Source organism: Megalopta genalis, chromosome 8 (genome assembly GCF_051020955.1).
Source record: "Megalopta genalis isolate 19385.01 chromosome 8, iyMegGena1_principal, whole genome shotgun sequence".
NCBI lineage: Eukaryota > Metazoa > Arthropoda > Insecta > Hymenoptera > Halictidae > Megalopta > Megalopta genalis.
The window spans coordinates 14,371,721-14,378,464 of record NC_135020.1 but is presented as its reverse complement, the minus strand read 5'-3'; the positions used below and the strand labels follow the sequence as shown (position 1 = coordinate 14,378,464).

Here is a 6,744-nt window from a genome sequence, read left to right as displayed (position 1 = left end):
AATCACCCCTTTCCAGGCGTTGACATAATTACGGGACACCCTGTACACTGTTCCATTACCTGCTGCTAATGTGTCGCAAAGCCTCGCACGCCGCGTTCCCCGCAGATGCGGAGGAAAGTTTCGCGAAAGTGTGAGAAGGAGGAGGAACGGGAAGTTATCGCGATCCCGAGCATTGTTTACAATTAGAAAGCAACGAGGCCAAACTGCCGAAGAAAAACCGACGCACGTGCTGGTAATTGTGGTCGAACGGTGGCCGGCAACTGCGCCGTGTCCGCAACGGGGAACGACGCGACGCGCTGCTAAAAACGCCCGGAGTGGGCCGGCCGTCGAGGACTTAATGAATTTTTCGCCGGAAGAGGGTGGAAACTTTTCCTATTCCCGGGGACACGACGGCGCGTCGTTAGCCAACAGTTGGCGTCCGCGTCGCCCCGCGTGCAACATTCCGCGACCGTCCGGGGCCCGGCGTGGCAGCAGTCGCGACGGAAGAAAGGAAAAAGAAAGTTCGCCAAGTAATATAACGTCGCGGGCACGACGGTGGCCTCGAACCAGAACGTCCGAGCAGGCCGATTTATCTCGAAACTTGGAGCCCTCGATGTCGAGGGCGGCGTCCCCGCCGGTGCTTGACGGACCGTTACACGCCGCCTCTCGCATGCTACAACTATTTTGAGGTCGTTCGCCAAATTTCCGGGGGCGCTCGAGGGGCGAAACCGCGCCACGGTCTCGGAACGAATCGTCCCCGAGGAATTCACGGGAGCAGAAGATCTCGGGAACGAGAGAAGGGTCGACCTCTGCGGCGGCTGTTGATCATTTTCTCGGAACTTCCCTGCTCGCGGGTCATTCGGTCAGGGTGAACTCCTTTGTGTTCGAGCAATTTGCCGAAAAGGTTACGTTGTATGCGCTATGGCAATAACCCTGATCGTCTTGTGCGTGGGACGCATGTCTGACTAAACATAGTAATTTCTCCCTAATTCGCGCCAAGAGCGTCGCGCGAGGAAAATCGACCACGCGTGAATGCTAAGACGATGCGCAGTAAAGATCAGCGTCCAGCCTCGAAGCATTATACATCGAACTTCGCGGTAGAATATATTTCTTTCAATATAAATATTAAATTAGGCGATTCTTTAATCGAGATGTCCGTCCGAAAGACTCGCGATAGGGAATGACATATGTATTACTGTTAGGCTAAGCTATTCGTTTTAACCGTATACAGTAAATTCTCCCTAATTGACGCTCAGATTGTGGACATATTAATGGATAATTTGGGAAGAGAAGATACGATTGTCCGAGTCTTGTGGCTCGTTTTTATAGTTATCGATTGTCAACACCTATAAAAACGAAACGCGAGACTAAAATAATCGTATCTCGTCCCAAATTTTCCATTTCTGATTTTCTGCAGAATCGGACCGTGAATTAGGGAGAAATTACTATAACATACTTGACACGAATATACTTTATTGTATAAAGTAGATATAGTGATTTTTATGAATACATTGTTGACCAGCAATTTTACAACGTCTGGGCATAAGAACACGTGTTAACTCGTGGCCGATTAGCATCAATGTGTTAATATTCAGGTATTTTTCAAAACGGAATTACTGTTTTGAAGCGGGACTAAACGACTTGAATATTTTTTAGATGACAGAACGGCTAAAATACTTTCTTCCAATTTTGCTATTACATTAAATCAAATATATTAAATATAATATTAAAACAAAGTGAGAAGCTCTCGTTTTTTAACTACTTTATCTGAGTCTACAACGAAAGTTTAAAAAATGCTTCTCGCAGATCTCTGTAACTTGTATGCTTGCTGAATATTTGATAGAAATCGGTTCATCCAGAGTCGAGCTACAAGTGTTGAAAGATTTAAAAAACTGCAGTTTTCTTCCAGTTTTTGGTGAAAATTATGATAAAACTGCGATTTTTGCCATCTTCAATTTATTGTAACTCATAGCAATGTGAACCGATTTCGATAAAATTTTCAGCATTCATACAAGTTACCGAGATCTACGAGAGACATTTTTTAAATTTTCGTTATGGGCTCAGATAAAAAAGTTAAAAAACGAGAGCTTTTTTTAATTTCTTTTCTCATTCCAAGTAATAGCAAAATTTAAAATCAGTACTTTGATCATCGTTTAATAAACTGGTTCTGCTATCATCTAAAAAAGATTCAAAACGCTTAGTCCAGTTCCCAAAAAGTTATTACATTTTAAAAGATATACGAACACTTTCGCAGCCCACTGTAAGTTACCGAATTTTACAATACGAATTTCATAAATTTTCCTTGTAAGCTCAAATGAAAAACCGAAAAAATGAGAGTCTCTTATCTTGTTCTCCATTAACACGTTGAGCGACAGAATCTTCCACGCGACCCACCTAACGATTCCAAGCAGCAGACGCGAATCGCGGATCCGCTTGCTACCAATCTCATAATTCAAGCGAACAGTGGCAGACATCGCGTCGTCGGATAATTTCAAAGTTAACACTTTGTCGACCGCTAGCCTATTTATCGGCTTTTCGATTGCCAATGTTTATCGATCGCTAGCCTATTAATCGGCTTTTCGATTGCCAATGCTTATCGACCGATAGCCTGTTAATCGACTTTTAGCTATCGACGGTTTTCGCTTCTTTACTGTTTTGTTAGTAGCTGACCTCCTGTATGCTGACCTCCCCATATCCTTATGAATATTTAATTCCTCTATTGTTTAACGATATGTTTCAAGACGTTTGACATTTTAAAAATCATTCTTTTATTTATGATAGATGTTTTATATGTCTATTTTACACGATTTTATGATTTCTTTATAGTAAGTATGTTTTTCGTTGCAGCTCGTATGACCGAATTTACTTCATAGAAATAGACAGTCGCGTATAAGGCACGTGTAACTATAACTCGTTATCTTAAATTATTGACGCATTTGAAGGAATTTGTAAAATTAGAATACAGTTTCGACCCATTTACCCGCTAATATGTAACATAAATAATAATACAATAATAACTATACATGTAACATGGGAAAAATCAACCAAAAATTCATTCTAATTTCACAAATTTTATCAGATGCATTAACAAATTAACACTTTATCGACCGCTAGCCTATTTATCGGCTTTTCGATTGCCAATGCTTATCGACCGATAGCCTATTAATCGACTTTTAACTATCGACGGTTTTCGCTTCTTTACTGTTTTGTTAGTAGTTGACCTCCTGTATGCTGACCTCCCCATATCCTTATGAATTATAATTATAATAATTATTATTATTTATTATTATTTTTAAAGGAATAAGCACAACACAATGAATAGCGAAAATTTAGCCGGTACTGGGAGCAAATGCGCGCGCGACTAAGCCAGTCCTTACTGAGTGGCAGCCTCAACCACGACCGGACGATAAAGTGTTAACTCACGCAACAGCGAGCAATTCGGATTGTCCCGAGGGATTTGGTTCTCTCGGCCGAAAGGAGGCCTCGCGAAAACACTCGATCGGTAGCGATCATTAGATCGCTCGTTAACGCGCGACGACTCTAAACGCCGTCGAATCGCGGCGCGTCAATTACCAGTCGGTCTGTTGTTACGCTAGTCGGCAATCACGAATAAGAAGTTCATCCGGAGTCAGGAGGCTCCGTTCAAAGCCGGTCGTTTCCTGGCCGATCGAACCGCGCGCGCGGCCGCCGCGCCGCGCCGGCCGCTTAACGAGCGGCCTCTCTCGTCCTCGAGGTTTTAATTTCCGACCGACATCCGGCTCTATTTGTCTTGACCTTAATCGAAGGAGCGGCGGCGTGCGTCCCGTGATTTCGCGACGCCATCGACAATGACGCGCGCGGAAGCGTCCCCGTGAAAACCGGCCCCGGGTCGGGCGCCGATTGCACGTTTCCGGCTGGCGGCTCCTTCGGTGTTTCGCGCGTGACTCGCGTCGACGACGGAAACAGGACGGAAGCGCATTTCGCTGCTGGCGAAAATTGAATCCGGAGAGCGTGTTCTCTCTCTCGGCTGCGCGCCGAATGGAAATAAAGTTCGACGACGCTCCGGCGCGACCGCCCGGCCAATTAATTTCCTCGGAGCTTCCTCCGGAGATTAGACTCTCGAATTGTTTCAAGGGGACATATTTTATTAGTAATCCTCTCGGCTCGCGCCGCCGACGATTCCGTTTCGTCGGAAGCGTCGCGGCGGAACCGCGCCGCGATGAAACGATGCCCGTGTCACGGGACGCGACACGTAAAAATGAGTTAACGCGGAACTCTAAGCTTTCACTGACTGCTTATTACTATACTGAAGAGTACACGATCGTGATATTCTGATAATTAGTCCTTGCGCCGAACTTTAAGTAAAGTACGCATACGCTACGAAAAGGTTTCGGGAGACTGAAGTTGGCACGCAGAGAGGTTCCGGCAGAATAACTGGTTTATTCGGGTTCGGCTGGCTTATATATAGAGTTTTTAGGGGGTGTGAGTGTTTAGAAATTCTTATCTTATCTTATGTTTAGGTTTAACACGTTCCGTGCCGAGCTTTTTTTACTCGAATCTTCACACTTTGATATTTTACTAAAACTTGATGTATTACGTGCAATTATATTAACCCTTTCGATACTACGGGCCACTATAGCGGCCTTCCATAAGATGCCACCGAGGTACTACGGGCCACTAAAGTGGCCCTCCATAAAATGCGACTGAGGTACTACGGGTCACTATAGTGGCCCTCCATAAGTTCGATCGTTTGTAGCGAATAAAGTCAGTGCTTACTGCAGAAAGATAATTCACCTTATTTTTCTCTCAACAAGGGATAAATAGATATGCCTTTATTTTTTCTTTCAATTTTGTTTAACTTTATTTGGATTAACCCTTTTGCTACGGGCGGTTTCTCCGCTGCAGTACCCCCGCAACGATCGACGTCTTGTAGCGTGCAGTGATGTCGCAGCGCGCCGTTCAGCAGAAGTACCGCGCCGGAAAATCCGCCCGTAGCGAAAGGGTTAATTCTCGTACACATAACAACATAACAAAAACTTATCAACGCCCATTCTTGCGGTGGAAATTGATTCTTCGGTTCTAAATTTCTTGTAAACAATTTGTCCAGTTCACTAAGTAAACATGCAAGCGTGTACCATCGATGGTACACGTGGCACGGAACGTGTTAACACATTGCGGACGGCTCACGAGATATCTCGTTTTTAGCAAATTGAACGTTGCGGACGGGTCACGAGATATCTCGTTTTCATGTTTTTTTTATTTAATCGGCAACAAGCAACCAGCCGCAAATATTTCTGTTACGTAACCATGGTAACGAAGCCTCCCGCATTCCTAAGTAATTTTAGCGAAACAAATGAATCATTCCAAGCATGTAGAAATGATCAGTCATTATAGCCACTCTAAATCAATATTCAAATTTGTATAATAAATAATAGTTAAAATGTAAAAAATCTTATATAATAAACAGATATATAAACTATGTATATATAGTATTATTTAAGAATACTAAATGCAAATTAGAAATGTGCGTATCCGCTTCCTGTTACTTGCCAAGCATGTTTTTGGAGCGTTCGAAAATGTGCGGTCTTTGAGGGCGTGTTGAACGCGCAGAGCCCCGTCCGCAATGTGTTAAGGGTAGTCTTGCTTTACACCCGATGCGCGATGATCGCGATCCGGCTGTTGATACGCGAGAAATATCATACGCGTCGGAGCAAGTCGGCGGATCCGCAGGGTAACAAGTGGAACGCGGCGGACACAGGACGCGTGGCGGCGCGCCGCGCCGCGTGTTCGATTGACGTGCCACCAAGAGTCGGATAAACGGCCTTTGTTGACATTTAGTTGCGCGAAACAAACAGCCGCGCGAAAGAAAACCCGCTTCCCGGTATCGGAACCGGAAAATTGAATGCAAACAGCCGGCGCGACGGGGAGCGACGCCAACGACCGCCGCTAATTAAATACGCTCGGCGTGCGCGCCTAAACAGCGGCGAGGCATTGCGTGGGCTTGCCTTGGTTGTTAAATAAACGTCGTGCTAAACAAGTGCGGCGTTGTTCTAGCCGCGCGAAAGCGGCCCGGGAACAACACTACTTATTGACTGGCGCCGGCATAATGGGTTTCGGTACGTAACAATTATTAATCCATGGCCAGACGCATTCGGCTGCAAACGCGTCAATTTTCAAGTTCCGCCGACGTGTTTGCGCGGCAACTGCACAGCAGGGATGGGTACATTTCGACGTTTTATACGAATTTCCGTGCACGACGTCGAAATTAAAAGGTTTCGGTCGACGGAGACGTAGTATTTATTTTGTTTGCCGGCTGGTCAAATATTCGTGATTGAACGCGCGTTCGTAGCGTGGTGAAAATATTCAGCAATACATATATTTTATATATATTGTTTATATATTACTTATTATTATTATATTATTATTATTATTATTACATTATTATTATATTATTATTATTATTATTATTATTATTATTATTATTATTATTATTACATTATTATAATATTATTATTATATTATATTATTCATTCGTATATTATTTGTTTACATAATATACCGATTCTTAGTCAGTGCGTTTCCCTTAAAATACGATTATATTAAAAGTCATCGATTCTTTTGATTGTTGGTAAGATAAACGATTAATGAATTCTTTAAAAAATGAAGCTTCAAATTTTCAATGCTGTTATAATATTTTGAAAAGACTGGTGGATTTATTTGAACCGTATAAGAATATTTCTTTTTTAATCGGACTATGAGAATTAAAATATTTCATAATTAAAATAC

General features: G+C 43.3%; 1 long non-coding RNA gene across 1 annotated transcript in view; it reads left to right on the top strand.

The window, feature by feature from the left end:
* Positions 1–4,197: 4,197 nt before the first annotated feature.
* LOC143259907 (uncharacterized) overlaps positions 4,198–6,744 on the top strand; it is a 241,420-nt gene continuing 238,873 nt past the window's right edge. The window contains exon 1 of the long non-coding RNA XR_013033960.1: positions 4,198–4,438. This is a non-coding gene — a long non-coding RNA (uncharacterized LOC143259907). The remainder of the gene's footprint in view (positions 4,439–6,744) is intronic.